The sequence below is a fragment of the Dreissena polymorpha genome, chromosome 2 (assembly GCF_020536995.1).
Source record: "Dreissena polymorpha isolate Duluth1 chromosome 2, UMN_Dpol_1.0, whole genome shotgun sequence".
Classification (NCBI taxonomy): Eukaryota; Metazoa; Mollusca; class Bivalvia; order Myida; family Dreissenidae; genus Dreissena; species Dreissena polymorpha.
Window position 1 is genome coordinate 132,922,457 of NC_068356.1, and position 19,188 is coordinate 132,941,644.

The following is a 19,188-nucleotide window of genomic DNA, read 5'->3' on the forward strand; positions in this document are numbered from 1 at the left end:
CTTTACTTTAAAATGACGTTTTAAAATGATCACTACATGAATAAAAGGGAAAAAGGTAACACTCACGACTGGCCAAGTTTTCATTGTTAGATTGATAATAATTATAATAATTATATTGTTTAAGTTTGCATTTACTCTCTAAATCTAATGTTCCGATTATACTAACATTCCTCAATTTAAGTGTGTATATTTTACACAATTTTAAGTTTAATCTTAATTAACATTTTACATAAAAACGTATTTAGTTCCCTGACGTTTAACTATTGCATTGAGTTGAAATATACCATGTTTATATGTCGAGGTATTGATTATTGACATTATTAAATAGTGAAGGACGCAATACACAATCACATGACCGGAAACTGTCTGACGTTTGTTACTAAGATTGAATTTCAATGTTGAACGATAGAAAATATCAATAGTAACACAAATGGCTTATAATAAGGAGGGTTCATAAAGGACGTGACTTTATTTTTTATTTTAATTGTTTCACCTGACAGGAATCTGACAGAAATACAGAGGCTGAATGGTTTTGTGACGACTGTTCTAAATGTTACTGTTGCAAATGTGTGGAGTATCATAACTATCTTTTCAAGAAGCGTGCAATTTTAAGCAAAGAAAACATCAGCCTATGGCCTGAGACTGATGTGGTTGAACAAGAGAAATGTAAGAAGCACCAGAAAGAAAAACTGACAATATTCTGTGAGGAACACATTCAGCTGATATGTCATGTCTGCCATTTCCACAATCATCAGTAAGTACATATGCACTTGTTATGAAGATACTTTTTTAAATGTCTATACCAATTTTTAGCAATCCTTTATTTCTCCCAAGATAGTAAATATTTCATAAGAGTTCCTGATACATATTTTTTTTCAACTGTCTAATGTTTTTTCAACTGTCAACGTCATCTTATATTAGTTGAATATTGATATTTAACCACTGCATCACTCATGAAAAAAGAGATAATTGGAAAATGCAGCAAAGTCATACCTGTGGCTTTGACCTTTGATTTCTTGACTTGATAATAATTGTGGGTCATTCTTGATGAAGACAAACCAGCATACTGATTTAAATGATGCTAAGAGATTTCTAGATATAAATATATATAAACAATTGTGATGTATCAATCGCATGTGACCTTGATCTTTGACCTCTTGACCTCAATATAATTTTTCTTTCCTCCTAACAAGCATAACAATATAGATGATTATAGGTGAAATCATTCTATAGATATCATGCAGAAATCAATATCTTTATACAAACTCATACGATATTGACCTTTAACCTTGTGATCTCAAAATAAAACAAGCAAATTTGATGAATTGATATCCCCTGCCCAACTAAATTTTGTTTATGGATGGGAGCAAATACCTTAATAAACGGTATAATATAATGGCTAAGGCGCGGGTTAAAAACGTCTTTTCCACCCATTTAACCACTATACCAATTTTCATGATCACATGTCAATGTGTTCTTGAAATAAATATAGTGCGCAAACAAATGTCATGCTCCAAACTTATGTGACCTTGTACTTTGACTTTATATGTTTTTAAAGATAATTTGTGTGACAAAATAATATGATTCAAAATAAATTGTATGTCTTGGAATATTTACCATCCTTTGGGAAAACATATACATGATGTAAATTGATGTTTTTGTAGGAAATGCAGTCATTTGGTACTAATATCTGACAAAATGAAACAGCTGCATTAAAAAGGAGACTTCAAGCAGTTGTCAGCAACTATTTATACACAACACCAACAGTTGATACTTGAGAAATATGACTTAGAGGAGAATATTAAGTCTCTTGAGAAATCTTACAAGAACATTCTGGAAGGAATCAATGCTTTACGAAAGACAATTAATGATTCTTTGGATAAACTGGAGAAATATACCAAGAAGGAGTGGAACATATTTCTGGTCACAATGAGAACATTTATTCAAACTGACATTGAAAACTGCAGTAATACCATCACAATAGTACATGCTTTGATGAAGATTTGCTGAAAATAAAAAACAAAAGTGAAGCACTTTGTTTTATCAAGTACAGAAAATGTATTGACCTGTCCGTTAAGGTAAAATCAGTTTTACAAGAAATGACACAAAGAATTAGAGGACACTAGCTTTTAAGCCTGATACAACTATCCAACAAACCCTTTTCACTCTCTCAGAATTGGAACAAATACGGAGCACAATGGCACAATCACAAACAGGTGCAGTAAGCAAGTCTGATGAAATCATAAAAGTGAGGAGAACAGTGTGATGATTAAGGGTGATGCAAACACATGCTGTATCACAGGTATCTGTGAGACAGCTTCTGAAGCACTCCTCATCACAGACCAGCACAATCGTAAAGTGAAGCTCCTGGATAGAACCTACAAGGTGGTGGCCCACTATGACTTGCCTAATACACCATGGTCCATGTGCAGCATTGACTCCAGCCTGGCTGCTGAAAATATGAGTAACAAAGAAGTCCACTTTATCAGAGTGACCAATGGTCAGTTGATAAAGGACAGGATACTGAAGCTAGAACATTGTTGCATTGGTATTGCCCATCAGGATAGTAACCTGTACATTACAGATGGTACAGCTCTGTATCACTATACTGTGAATGGAACACTGGTGAGGGAGATGTTTCGTGATACATCAGGTCCATGAACAGGTAATATTTATTCCTAGCAATATTCTTATGTTCAAAACTTGTAAGGCCATGCTTCTACTGTCACTGAAATGAAGCTCAACATACTAGTAATCTTATCAAACAAATATTTTTTTTTGTAAATAATGATTAGAACAGCTTGAAACAAATTATTTATGTAGTTTTTAATGCATATTCCCTAATACAATTGCAAATCAAGGACATGTTGTTATGAAGCATATACAATTATATATTTAATTTAGACAATTATATCTTTGATAATTATTCCACAAAGTCAAACACTGAACCTACGTATCTAAATAACTTAATTGTTGACATTACTGTACTTTATGTTTAATAATCATAATTATTATTATATAGAGTGTTTTATGTATGTACTAAAAAAATAATACAACTGGACTTAATTTTATGAGAACATAAGACTTGCTACTTTTTATATCACACTTTCATTTCAACATTATAACAACACCTCATCATCACTGTCTTCAATAACACAGTTACCTCCTGTGCAATGAGTCCAGATGGAGACAGGATATATGTGATTAATGAGTCCAGTAAACAGCTGGTCACACTATCCAGGGATGGCCTGATCTCCACCCTGACTGATATTCAACTGAACTTCCCTCTAGAAGTACTACCAGGCCTACATGTGACAGATAAGGACAAGTCCTGGTGTGCGGATACTATAAAGACATAATCACCCAGATGGACAGAGATGGGAGACAGACTCTGGCAGAGATGGTCACACAGAAGGATGGTGTGACTAGCCCATTATATGTATACTACAGTAAGCACAGAGACTCAATCATTGTAGGAATGATGCGAGATAATGACATTTTAGTGTTTAAGGCACACCGACTGTTTCATTAGGATGACATACATGTATGCTAATGCACACAATCATATAAACAGTTGTCATTTAAAATAGTGTTGCAGTTTTTTGTACACTGTACATTGACTGTTGGAATAGGAAATATTCAATATTCCCTGTATAAAACTATAACAAATATCCAATGAAGCATGTCTTTACCAAATCGGTATCAGTGAAAAATTGAAATAGAAATATGCTCAAATATCATAAGTAAAAGAAATAACTTATTAGTTTAATTGAAACTAGGTTTGAAAGGATGGTATAAACATTAGAGAACAGACTGTAACAATGATTTTGTTTGAGGATCAGTTTACTTATTGTTTATAAATATCTTATGATATTTTTTATGATATGCATGTCATAAATTTGTGTATGAACATTGTCTGTCCGTGTGTCAAGTATTTGTTAAACTTATACAATGTATTTAAGACACTGTTGGAAATGATATATTCAATATTCCATATATGAAACTATTACACATAAAGCATGTCTTTACCAAATCGGTATCAGTGAGAAATTGAAATTGAAATTGAAATATGCTAATACATAATTAACAAAAAATGCAAACCTATTAGCTTAATCGAAACCCGGTTTGAAAGGATTGTACAAACATTAAATAACAGTCTATTAAAATGATTTATTTTGACGATTAGTTTACTTATGGTATTGCTCATCATATGCAAGTCTGTCAGTTTGTCAAGTATTTTTTAACTTATATTTATGTGAGTATACTATATAACATAGGAACAGAGAGAATCTGGGGTTGGGGTGGAGTTATGCATACACACGCAATGATACAAAAAGTGTGGGTTAGTTATTCATTAATTTAATTGGTGTATATATGTATTATTTTAGTGTGTAAATAAAATGTAGTCTTAATACTGTGTTGTGACTTTTAAAGTTTTAAACTTGCTCCCTGAAAATTGTAACAACTTGACAACATTTCCAAATGACCATTCGCAAGGGAAATAACTGTGATATCAAAGCAGGAGTTATAGTTCTTATGCACTGGTCATCCAATGCTTGACAAGTTTGAATAAATTAAGTTCTAAGTTGATACCTCTAATAATTCCCCAGACAACCTCTGGGCACAAAACAAGAATAAAATACTTAAAGGGGGCAATCACTGGAAATATTGAAGCTTGGGTAGTGGCTGTGTGATAGGTACAGCGCATCCCCTCAATTAGATCTACCCACCTATTATAGTGATACCTTGTTTAATTTTCAAGATATCCTCCAAACAAAATGGAAGAACTAAAATAAGAAAAGACCTATTTCTTAAAAATATGGGAGCAATAGAAACAAGTTTTCAAGTTATGTTTCAGGAAAAATATATATGCAAAAAGAGCATTGTTTTGTAGAATGTCTTTCTTTAATAAAAGGTGCATACTATTAGTAATTGTTAATGTAGAACGATAACAATAGGACGTGTGTGAAGTTAGCCAATTTAGCCTATTTAGCCTATTCAGCCTATTTAGACTATTTAGCCGGTTAAGTACATAGGTTGATACATACATCCTTTTTATCCTATTTAGCCTATTGAGAAGAAATGTTAGGCTTATTTAGCCTATTTAGCAAGTTTGGAACATTTAAGGGCCCCTTTCGGACAAACAAGAGTTATTCCCCGAGTGCGACCCAGGGCATGCTAAACTCCCGTTGGCTGCTTGTCGGGCTGATCTAGTTTCGGCCCGGTGTTTTAATTAGGGTCTGCGTCAGCTACAGCCTATTTGTCGAATTAGGTTCTATTTACATGGTGAGTGGGTATGCATCTTTAAGGGCCGCTTTCGGACAAACAAGAGTTATCCCCCCGGAAGCGACCTAGTGCACGCTGAGATCCCGTCAGCTTCCGGTCGTCCTGATCTAGTTTCGGCCCGGAGTTTTAATTAGGGTCTGCGTCACCTACAGCCTATTTAACGAATTAGGCTCTATTTACATGGCGAGTTGGTATGCACCTTTAAGGGCCCTTTTCGGACAAACAAGAGTTATCCCCCGGAAGCGACCTAGTGCAAGATGAACTCCCGTCTTCGGAGCCTTTTAATATACGAAGATTAACAACCCTTTCAATTTGAGTTAAAAATACCCAACACTTTATAATTATGTGACATGTTTGGCTTACTTTATCTGAAAATTGCTGATTTTGTAGTCATTTGTATTGGTAATTTACAGGACAGAACAAAGGGTTATCACCCTAATATGTTTATGTAAAACAAGTGATCCCCAGCGATAGGCAAGTTTTGACATCAGGGGCATAATGTTAAATAACTCGGTAGAGTTTTGTATATTCTATATACTAAATGTGGAAGCCATGTGCATTGCGGTTTAAGTTTATCAGTTTAAGTAAAAGTAGTAAGCCCTCTGGCCCAGGGGTCACTAGTTTTACTTAAACCAGTTTAATTCAGTGAAACCCTGTTTTAATATGTCCTCTATGGCAAAAAACATTGGTCATATTTCCAAACATTATAACAAAGAACAAAAGCACGCGTATAAAGCGAGATCTAAGAATAACTAATATGTATGGCGTTCACTCCAAATTACTGTCATTCACAGCATGGGCTCTAGTACTGTATTAACATATATTGTTTTGCAATTTTGTGTTTCATTTCATTTAAATTGAATGATAAAATGTAATATTGCTATTGAACCTATTATGTGCTTTTTAGCAACCACTCAATATTGACACTGAATGAAGCTACAAATGGAATTGCACTCAGAATCATTACCAAATAAAGCTTTTAATCGTTCTATTTGGCAAACGTACCGCCGAGGTTCAATGATATACCCCTTCAAACTAATTAGCTCTGCGCCTACATCATTAATTAACGACTGCAATTGTCTTGCAAAAAAAGTATTTTGAGATTCATCGCCTCTTCAAATAAAGACCAAAACGTTTTTCATGATTGCACGAAGTCTTTACAATTGCGAATAATTGAAACGGTATTGAATTACATGTATATCGTTTGCGTTCATAAACCTGAACAAACGTGACAATTCTAGCCGCACTATGTATGCGATCTATTCTTTCATCTCCGTTGCTTTTAATTGCTTTTAATTGCTTGCAATACTCAAGATTCAATCCCTGAAGGAATTATACATACAACATACAATCCAAACACGGTGCGTGCCTCAACTAAAAATAAAAAAAAAATCGAAAAATAATTCACAAGATATCACGCAACAAAACATTTAAACCGTAATGTTCTCCGGGTACAAAAAAAGTACTAACACGTACCCGGCCAATTTAGACAGTAACCGAGTTTTATTCACGCCCACAATCCGATGTCGTAAAACTCGCTACGGAAAACAAAACAAAATTCTCTTTTAACACAACCTGCCTCATCATGCTTTTTTAAGTAGGAGATGCGATAATATAGAGGCAATTTTACAGAATATTGACATAAATATGAACATACTTAATTTGAAAATAATTCGCCGACAACGGCCAATTTCGCGTAAAAATTTCCGGGTTAGTTTCAGTATATTTTTCGTACCCGAGATACATTTAAGTATATTTAAGAGGACCGGTGTACATTTAAGTAGTAGTCGAGTCGACAATGAACAATCGAGCATCAGTAAATTACCCTAAACGTAGGTAACCAAATACCACATGTGGCACCAATTATAATGATAAAAGTATAATGAATTTTAAAAAGTCTAACATGAATAAGGTGTTGTCATAATTAATAAGAACACCCATGACCACTTTTATCTGTTTCTTATTTTCGAAAGTTTTCTATCCTTTGTTTTATTTACACTGTCGTTTTTTTCCAGTCCATTCAAATGTGTGACCCGCGTTCCGACTATTGGCAAAATGTCGATATGTAAACTAGTCCCGCACTCTGGATCAGCAGACGAGTTATTGCTTAAATCTCACGGTGGATTCCGGAGATAGTTGATGTATCATGATTGCTAGTCCCTTTAGATAAAATCAAATCTTGTTAGTTCCAAAGCGGCCCTTTAAGCTGCATACCCACTCGCCATTTAAATAGAGCATACTACGCTAAATAGACTGTAGGTGATGCCGATCATAATTAAAACCCCGGACCGAAACTAGATCATCCCGATAGGCAGCAAACGGGAGTTCAGCGAGCACATGGTCGCTTCCGGGTGATAACTCTTGTTAGTCCGAAAGCGGCCCTAAATGGTGCATACAACCTCGCGAAGTAAATAGCGACTATTACGCTAAATAGGCTGTATGTGACGCGCACCCTAATTAAAACCTCGGGTCGAAACTAGATCAGCCCGACAAGCAGCCGACGTGAGTTCATCGTGCATTATGTCGCTTCCGGGGGATAACTTGTTTGTCCGAAAACTGACCTTAAAGGTGTATACCCACTCGCCATGTACATAGCGAATTATACGCTTAATAGGCTGTAGTTGACGCCGGACCTAATTAAACCCCCGGCCGAAACTACATCGGCCCAACATGCAGCCGTCGAAAGTTCAGCGTGCACTGGGTCGCTCCCGGTGAATAACTCTTTTTTGTCCTGAAGCGGCCCTCAAAGGTGCATATTCACTCGCCATGTAAACGCTAAATAGGCTGTATGTGTCGCCGACCCTTATTAAAATCCCTGACAAAAACAAGATTAGCCCGACAGGCAGCCGACGCTAGTTGAGCGTGCACTATAAGTAGGGGAACATTTTCAAAATTGTGTTACCCGTTTTACACTGGAAAGAAACTTTCAGATATCGACGTGTAAGGTATGGCGATGCAAAAAAAAAGATGGAAGCAGAATTGGGGTACATCTATAAAACACTAAAATCAGCGTTTCCATGGCAACAGTGTGATTAAAATTTGAATTTCTACTAGTCTAAGTGTTTCCTAATATTGTTTTAAACTAATGGAAATATTTTCATGAAACTTGGCATGTTACTGTACAATATACTAGCCATGACGATTATATACATATGCTTTGCAAATTGATGATGCCAATGTCACAGTCAAAGGTCAAAGGTCAACATTTTGGATATTGTTTGGTTTTCAGACATTTGTGTTATATTTGTGTGCAATAAATTGTAACCTTTTTAAGAAATTATTTGTAACTAACATGTGTCACACATTGTTGACCCTCAATTAAATATTTGTTTGTGTATGTTTAGGTAAGGGTCATTATTGGGGGTCAAAAGGTCACAATATAAGCGATAAAGGTCAAATATTTATGATTTTTGGTTTTATAGTTCAGCGTGCTTTTTTTGTTTCAATAGATTCTTATAATAATTGTGAACACATAAAACACATTTGAATACGCTTCAATAGAAAATACAGCAGCAGGGTAGTGCAATTATAAAGTTTCAAAATAATCGTTTCCATGGCAACGGAAAATATTGAAAAATGTTTACTATCTACAAATAATACTAAATATATTTTTAACACGTGGGGACAATTTGATATAACTTGACATGTCATTGATTAATACCCGATTACTATTACACATGGACAATAACACCACCATACCTCAAGGTCAAGGTCAGTCTGAGGGGTCAAACATACCTTCATTTTGTCAGAAATACAAACTTGCAAATATAAACTGTAGATTCAAAGCTCAAGTTAAGTGTCAATTTAGAGAACGTTTATTGCATTTTACAACGATAGAAAACAATTAATATTTATAAACAACTGTTGAATGTCAATGCAGAGAACATGTATTGAATTTCATATGAATAGAAAATAATAAAACAACTTGTAACTGTCAGACATAGATCAATGTAATGAAATATCATTCAAAACTAATTCACATGTATACAAAAATATTTAGGGACAGAAATCATAAGGTGTTTTCATCGTTACAAATTGTATCACACTTTTTTCATAAATATCAACAAATGTGATTCCTGTAATCACACTTATTATCACAGACTTATAGAATATTATTAACCTTTATCATATCTTAATCAATTTATAATATATTAGCAAAAGTATTAAACTGTTTTAAGCATTACATCACATATATTCAAAAGTGTTTATTGTAACTAAACTTATAAACATCACAATCATTTATCATTTACACACTGTTCAAGAATTAATTGAATGTGTTACAAGATAAACAATTTTAACTCTGACATTAGAGGCAACTGATTACAATGTTCATCTGAATAATTCATGTATATCAAAACGTTACTGCTATAGTGTGTGAACATTGTAAGATAATCACAATATATTATTAGAGACAAAACGATCTTCGGAAATTCGTAAATATCACAAAAACATCACTATTATTACAAATCCTTCAATATATTCTTATCACAGATAAAACATCTTTCGCATATATCACAAAAGCATCATCAATATTATCACAAATCTGTAAAAAATCACAAATAAACCAACTTTCGCATATTCGGACGGGTTCTCCTTTAAACTTTCATCATCGACAAACGGCGTTTTTGATATAATTTGGAAAATATGCATGTTTCATCGAGAAATCTGTATATATAAACGTACAATATAATGAAAATCTGAGCACCTTCCCAAGGAATTGCTTATATAATAATTTAACTTTTGCTGTAGTGCATATTTGCTCAACACAGAAATAGATTTGTGTTTGAGGAGTGACTGCTGACATTTGATAAGCCCGCATATGTAAAGAGACGGTGACACTAATTTCGTTAAAATATGCATAAAAGAGCAAATCTTTGTTCTACATGATCAACATGATCGTAACTGTCTTGGCGACACCCTGTTTGCGTCTTTTGCGCAGGGCTGTTCAGTCATACCAGTCCTCTTACTTTCATTTGTCTCAAACAAAAGTCCACCACTCTTTGGGCATGCTTCTGTTATCTGTTCCACTACGCTACTCAATGTTTCCTTTACACCCTCAAGACATTCTTTTGACTAAATCAGGAAACTGAGATTGTGAATTTTGCTTAGCAGTTCTCGAACTTTTTTTGAACTTGCCTCTATTCCTGTTAATAGCGAAGAGGATGGAGGTTCACAGTGTAGATTATCATCAGTTTGTTTCACCTCTCCTAGTCCTTCCATGGAGTTATCTTCATTTAGGAAACACGCAAGAGTGTTATCAGATTTGTTGAAGAGGTCACCGTCCAGGTTGAAAATAGGGTTTGCAGTGTAGATATCGCACAGCGAAGAAAAAGACACGTCATCAACATGACGAAATATTGCTGCAAAATGCTTACAGGGCATATGGGTCTTCCGTAAGGGTCTGCACTCACATGATGGCATTGTCGCTTCCGTTTCGAGACAAATCGGGTATACTTTCATACCTGTTCTTACAATGAATGATATCTCGTCCAGACGCGTGATATAATCAGCTGTGATTGATAACGCTTTAGTCTCAACATCCTTCATATGCTGCACCAGCTGAAACAGTCTATGCTAAAGGGAGACAGGCACGTGCTTAGCTGCTTTCCTCCATCCACGAGACATTGTAATGTTTGCTGTGAGGTACCTTAAAAGTAAAGGTTTTACAATTAATTTATGAGCAAATTATGTTTTTGAACAAACGCTTATACGTGTTATTTGCTAAACTAACCAAACTTAGATGGAGTAACAAAGCAATTCGTCATTATACTAAGAACTATTTCTTTTATATGCAAAGCAGCACCACAAATATAGTCAAATTTACAAAATTTATGTTAACTTAAAAGACCATGGGCGTTATGTGGCGGGCAAAGTTCCTTTTGCCGCAAATACGGTCCTTCAGAAAACATTGGACGATATGGTGCATTTCAAAAAGTCCCTATAATTACGTTTTGATGTATAAACGGTAAACGGTGCTACAATTCACTTTCAACTAACTTTAGACTTTGAAGTATATGCTGTTTTAAGGTAGCTTAGGTCGATATTCGCAATTTTCGGTAAATGCGAAATCTTAAAAATAAAGATATCTTTTAAAATACTGAGCATACATGTGTTCATGTATTTTGAACAGGTATTTAAACATGGTATACCTTAACAACAATATAGTTACTCACGTGATGTATAATACCCAAAATAGTTCAAATAAGAAATTCCCTTCGACCATCATTTTTTGGACAAGCCGCGAAATGTTATCTTTCTCCTTATCATGAATTCTCTTTCTGTTTCTTGTAGGTAATGGAAAGCCCTAGGGATCAGTGCCTCTGTTTTTACTTATTTAATAAAAATAATTTAAGATCATTATGAGTGACAAACATGTCAATTTTACCCTATCCCAGTAAAAAATATTGTCTAAATTTAAAATTAAGCATCTTATCAAAACTCTTTGCATAATAGCGGGTAGTTTTATTTTTTTCCATTTTGTTCAAAACTTGATGGTCAACTTTAAATTTGTATTGAACTTTTTTTGGTACTTGTGTATGTCACTTTATCAACTACTAAGCTATTACGTTACACTATGTTACAGAACTTGTCACCTGGCCTTTCCAACAAAATAATATATTACATGTAGATGCAGAAAGCATGCTAAATCAAACTGCATGTATTAATTGTTTTCACATAAACATTATCTATATAAACTTACTTTCTGTAATGATCAACGAAGAATTCTTCTATAAGACAATGCATCAGTCTTGTTACAGTCGATTCCTTGTGTGCGGCAAGATACTCGTATTTGAACACTTTGTTCTGTGACTCAACGCCGTTGTTTGTGTTTATCACCAGGGTCAACCAGTTTCAACGGAATGCCCTCACCCAAGTCTGAAGAAACCAATTGCATAATGCAAAAAAAGGCAATTCCTTCATATATTGAAATAATGGACCCATGCAAATCGAATCTAACGGAGCGATATGGTAAAATGTCGGGCTAAGCCTTCATTTGTCAGTAAGTATTCAGCTGAAAAATGACTGGCATATACGTGTCTCGACCCAGGATCGAACCCGGAACCTTATGCACTGAGCTACGAAGGAACAATCGTACCGTTCTTCACATATTTGCCTAGCTCTATCAAAATAAATTCATATAAGACATGGACAGGACAGGACACATCCATTATTACGTCCTAGTCTGACGTTGGCCTAATATAGTGAGTTATTGTCTTGATCGGAATACGTCATCTGCCTTTGCTACACATTTATATAAACTATTTTAAACAAATAATTCCATGAATGAAAAGACAAAAGGTAAAGACTAAATGAACTGCGAACATACGGACGGTTCAAAAACTACACGCTATATAACTGACGGGCAGACTGACGCCCAATCTACAACCCTAAGTAAAAACTCACTATTTTAGGGGCAGATCACTCAATATAAAGAAGTAAAAGTAGGCCCGCTACCAACATATTTTATTTCATGAATTTGTTTCAATTATAAATTTATAATTCTCTTTAATATTGCAAAGTTTCATTCAAATTGAATGGTAAGTTTTTTTTCGTTCTTTTTCTATAATGTATAAATATGGAAAAACTTCCAGATGTGCCTTTAAGTTATTTAATTAAACATACTTAAATCTAGTCTCGACCTATAAACTATTCTAGTATATGAAATTCTAAACTATGTTTAATACCGACATAACCGAAAATAATATATATACCTGGTACTTTGGTAGCCACTGTCGTTCTATGTATTGTTTCAATTTGGGATTAGAATTCCAGATTTCACTTTCCGTTATGTCCTTCAATCTTTGGTTAAACTCCTCTTCGGTAATGGCGTCAGCAAGACCCTGTTGAATAAACAATACCCATATACTCAGGATCAAAAGCAACAGACATAAGTAAAATCCATTGGACCACGAAACATGAGAATTTCAATGCAATAGCATTCACTCCTGAGTTTTATGTAAAGAAAACTTGCATAAACGGGATAAGAACCTAAATAGTGTTGCACACATCAAATTTGCAACTAAGAAACGTGTTACGTACAAGTGAATGAACGTCTATTTATGTTGAATTGTTGATTTTCAGTTTGACAGAAAGGGAAAGGGGACACTACTTTTCATGGACTGACACCTCTGTGATACCGGAGACGTCTGGACAGTGGTCAATTATATTTAAAAAAAATAATCAAATTTTGAAGAAATAATTACAGTTTCCATTTTACGTACATTAAGCATCGAAAGGACAGTGTCTTTGCAATCAGTTACGCCATTATTCGTAGAATTTGTCCAACGCACCCAAGCCTGTTTTCTGTGGAAGTCACAAATGAAAGTGCTGGCGTCTGAAAATAAATAAATATAAAAAATAACTACTTAACCCTACACATGCACTAAGATGTAATAAAAACGAGGACTTAAGTTTCTGATTTTACCTTAATGAGTGTTTTCATCCTCAACTTAAGAATGAAAAATATATGTTAGGCTTATGTTATGGTTACACAATTTTATGATCGATTGACGATTGAAATTTTGTTATATGCAGAGGATGACATATTTTCAAGTAAGGAATATCGATTGAACTAACAAGACTGCTAATCTATTTGTCTTTTAAAGGTGAAGGGACCTATCTCAATACTTCAATCTCAAAGGAGGGAGGGGTGGGGTGTGTGTTCATTTATTACATTATATTCCAAAAATAGGGAAATAATGCAAAAAAAAATTTTTTTTGGGGGTGGGGGGTATTCTTGGGTGGAATGGTTGAACGGTAATTCAAACATAAAATAATAAACAAAATATTTTAGTTTTTAACCATTTTTAAAAAATGGAGGGTACGGTTTGGGGGGAGTATAGTGTGAGGGTGTAGTCATTTATTAGATGATCTTTAAAAAAAGGAAAAAAAAAATTGGGGGGGGGGGGGAATTCTGGGGTGGGGGGCGTGGGGCATGGTTTGGGTGGAGTCTATTGTGGTATGTCAGGTAAGAGTTGTTATGTCAAAGTACAGCCCCCTGAGATAGTTAGTAAGTGTTGCAAGTATGAAAGCAATAGCTTTTGCTACTTTAGGAATAAAGTGGACCTAAACACAAAACTTAACCAAATTTTCATTTTTCTAAGTATAAAACGGGCACATAATTCTGTCAAAATGCATGCCAGAGTTATCTTACTTTGCCTGCCCAGTCCCCTCATGATAGTAAGTTAGTTTACCAAGTTTGAATGCAATAGCATTGATACTTTCAGAGAAAAGTGGACCTAAACACACAACTTAACCGGACGCCGACGCCGACGCTGACGCCGACGCCAATGTGATGACAATAGCTCATTATATAAAAAAATAGATGAGCTTAAAAGGAACGCTGGGCGTTTAGTTCTAGTATGCAAGCCTTTCTTGAAAGTGGAGGCATGTAAATATTTTAATAAAAGCCCTTTAAGAAAGAAGGGGGATAGCTCATGTTAAGTTCTAATTAGTGAACATGAATACATCAGCAATATTTAATAATATGCAGTTATTAAAAATCAAGCAAAAAATTCACATTTATCCTATCATACCTGGGAAAGTCATTTTTATCGCATTCTGTTCGACCTCAGAAGCGTCTATCATGAATGCAGATGGGTTAAAACCGCTGTTTGCCTCCTTCAATCTGGCCAAGGCTTCGGCTAAGGATATGGAATTTTCATTCTCGACTACCATTGTTGCAACGATGTAGTACCCGCTGTTAGTGTACACACAGAGAAAAAATAAGGGTAAAGCGAATCTAGTGGTACGATATGTTTCGTCCAGAAATACTAGCTCTTTGCCGTATTTGGCAAGCAGACGTCGTTGCCATTCGCTTTGAAAAATCAGCAGGAAACTTCTGCTTTCCTTGTCCCCATCTTCCGTCCGCGGACGAAAGAAGACTAGATTACCGGTGCATTTTTCTACCTTCTCAGCTAATAGCTCTTGGTCTAGCTTAAGTCCATTAACCTCTTGCTCTCCCTGTATACAATTTTCCGTATGTCCTCCCTGCTGGGGTAGAACCTTATATTAAGGTCACTGGGCAGTTCACTGCCAAAAATGGACTTTACCAACATTTTCACATTCCTCTGGATCTCCCGTGGTTGGGTTATGTTTTCATTTACGAGATGCTTAATATGATAAATTATCCTATCGTCAATGGGAACTTTAAGATTAGCAGCCCGAAATATAAAGACAATCAACCGTTACTTCTGTGCATCTTTATGCATACGCATTAAAATTGGGCGAAACGTCAGAATTCGGTTTGCAAATGCTCAGAATTTTTTTTTATATGAAGGATGCAATTTATATAATATTTTGTCGAATTTTGCATTCACCTGCACCAATCATCGATTCATAAGTCGGCCATTACTTAACATGAGACGCAAGTTGCAGCAATAACAAATTAACTTCTTTCCCCCATATATACCCATTCACACCTTGATTGAATGGAACCCCGTAGATTTATTTCTTGTGCCCAGAGTAATTCGTGATGTATCAAGTAAGATTCGAACCAAATATCTTTGTATCTCAAGCCGAAGGCCGTACCACTGGTCCAACGTGTCCCGTAATTTTAATACGAGATCATTTTCACGGAAATGTTCAAGATGAACAGTCATGTGGTTTAACGGATAAGCATTGTCAAATAATGATGAGAAATTGGGTGAAATATTTGGGTTTTCTTTATGTACGAAATATTGACAAGTATATCAGTAGCGAGTATGCATTAACAACAAAGGGGTTACAATGCTGTTGACACAAGCCTTAGGCTGTATTTGCATTATTTATTATTTGTACAACAACGCTCATTAACCTGTGCATACTTGAATAGTGACTTCTCCAGATTGTAATTCAGCCAATTAGAAATAAATACACAAAGAACACTGACCAATGGGATAGATAACTGAGTATCACGGGGCAGATGTTAGAGGGAAACAAGACAGTTAGCGTTTAGACTTGGAGGTGTACGGATCGAGAAAGATACGATCATGTAGCTATCAGACTGTATTTGTATAACCGAAAATATTAAGTATGTTAGACAGTAAATTGGACTAGAAACTGATACATGGTGGTGTTGAATATTTTATCCTGTATTATGCAGAGAAATTAACATAAATAGAGAGGGACCGACTTGTCTCATGCGCGGCACGAGAAAATGGGAGTTAATGCAAAACTCGTCATCTTGGCAATTCGCGCATGACGAGATATCGAATGATAGGCTACATACCGGTAATTTAAGAGTAATGAACATTGTTAGTAACTATGTGTCGTCTATGAACTATGAACGATTACGTGAAACAGGACGTTAAATGGTGCTCGTGAACCAAGGATTCGAACAAAGAAATACTACCACTTACGATTACGAAGCCATGAAAAACAACGCGAAGAAACTCCGTTTCGGCAACTTCTGTAACCAGTAACAACAACCGTGAGCCGGGAACAACGACATCAGACCGCACATATTCTGCAACTTCCGGTGAGTGACTGTTTTATTCCCTAACGCTTGTATCAAAATGGCAAATCAAATAATCCCTGAGTTATTTCAAAATTTGAATGAACAAATTTAAGATGTTAAAACGGCCATAAGCACTCAGACTATTTCACAGGTTGTACAATCATTTGATGGAAATTCAAAAGAATTTAAAAATTGGATTAAAAATGTAGAAAAATATGGAACACTAACCAATTTAGATGAGAATAAATTAAAATTTGTTGCTTACCAATCTAGTAAAGGGCTTGTTAGTGATTACATACATCGTTTTTTGACTGATGATCCGACAGGGACGTGGACAGATTTAAAGGAACAGCTTAAATTAAGATTTGCAGAAATTCAAGACCCACAATACGCTTTCTCATTATTAAAGACGACTAAACAAAGGACCGACGAAAATGTTCAAATATACGCTGAGCGACTTTTATCTCTTGCGACTGATGCATACGAAAATATGGAAGGAAATTTAGACTATAAAGAAAAACAGTTAGTAGAAATTTTTATCGACGGATTATCGCACGATTATTTGAGACTTAAATTAATGCGCGAAAATCATGCAACGTTATCAAATGCTTTAAAAAGCGCTATACATGAGCAAAGTGTCAGAGCTAGGTTTGAGTTACGATCACAAATAAATGGACTTGATAACATTACGACCGATAATATTCAGACAGATATCGATTATATTAGGTCATCTATTGTTTGCACATATTGTAAGAAACACGGTCATTCTATTGAAATCTGTCGCCGTAGACAACGCGAGATAAGTGCATATACGGTAGGGCGGAACGGTCATACGATAAATCAAAACGATAAAAGGCGCAAGAAAGAATATGACAAAAATTGGAAAGATAAAATTGATTGTTGGAATTGTGGTAAATTAGGACACTTTAGTAGAGAATGTACTCAAAGAAAAACGTACATTAATCGAAAAAACTAGGAAATTCTTACCAAAAAGGGGTCTAAGGTAAGAATGAAAAAGTCGAGACATTTAATATCGCTTTGTGTGGTAGTCCAAATTCTTGTGTTATTTCAACAGGTGGTTATCAATTTAGGAGCTTGATAGACTCGGGCGCTGAAGTCAGCATCGTGAGTAAACGTACTTATGATATGTTAAAACACAAACCAGCACTGATAATAAAAAAAGTAAATCTAAAGTCGGTAAATGGAAATTCATTACATGTCCACGGAAGTGTAAAATTGAGATTCAAAATAGGGAGCATATATAAAGAGCACATGTTTTTTGTAGTAAGTAACATAAATAGAAATGTTATTTTAGGAAGAGACTTTTTACAAAATAATGGTGTCCGTTTATACTTTGATTTAGGATGTTTGAGGATTGATAACTGTTATGTACCTCTAGAAGAAGATGTACATCTTTCAACGATAGCGAGATTAACTAGACATACTGTGTTAAAACCACAAACTGCCTATAGACTCCTTGCTCAAGCTAAAAGAAACTGCATACGTTCAAATACAAATTATGAATTTAATGGAATAAGCAATTCTTTCTTTGATAATGAACCTGGTTTAATAATTGTTAATTCAGTAGTCAAGACAACGCGTGATAGACAATTTCCCATTTTAATTATAAACAATACGCACAAAACAATAAGACTTAGACGACACTGTGCCATAGGGCGAATAAAATCGGTAAATGATAATGAAATATGCTCAGTACAAGAAGTTATCAAAAATAATCAGCCGAAATCAGGTTTATCTAAAGATGAAATCTTATCAGATTTACGTGTAGATGAAAATCAAAAAGAAAATATTCTACCGATACTCTTAAAACACAGAACTCTCTTCGCAAGAAATAATTTAGAATTAACACAAACTTCAGCGATAGAATTTACCATAGATACAGGGGATCATCCGCCCATTAAATTAAGGCCGTATCGAACACCATTAAACAATAAGGTATTCATAGATAAAGCCATCGACGAAATGCTAGACGCAAACATAATAAGTCCATCAAGAAGTCCGTGGAGCTTCCCTATTGTTTTAGTAGATAAAAAGAAAAATAACCATGACCCAAACAAAGATAATAAAGACGAGAAAAGGTTTTGTGTTGATTTTAGACAATTAAACAAAATTACAAAACCAATTGCCTATCCATTACCATTAATAGATGATATATTGGCGTTATTAGGTAAAAGTAAATATTTCACCAGTTTAGATTTGATATCGGGATATTGGCAAATACCTATAAAGGAAGAGGACAGAGAAAAAACGGCTTTTGCTTCGGGATTCAGGGGTCTATTTTAATTTAATGTTATGCCCATCGGTGCCTCCTCCGCCGGTGCTATATTTCAAGAATTGGCTAATAAAGTACTCAAAGGTTGTGAGAGCTTCGCTGTGGCGTATCTAGACGATATTCTAATATTTTCACCTGACTTGCAATCTCATTTATCACACGTAGATACAGT

General features: G+C 35.0%; 1 long non-coding RNA gene across 1 annotated transcript; it reads left to right on the plus strand.

The window, feature by feature from the left end:
* Positions 1-312: 312 nt before the first annotated feature.
* On the plus strand, positions 313-4,412 carry LOC127869065 (uncharacterized). The gene is made up of 3 exons (XR_008044390.1): positions 313-754; positions 1,665-2,665; positions 3,160-4,412. It is a non-coding gene; the product is annotated as an uncharacterized LOC127869065 (long non-coding RNA).
* Positions 4,413-19,188: the final 14,776 nt, after the last annotated feature.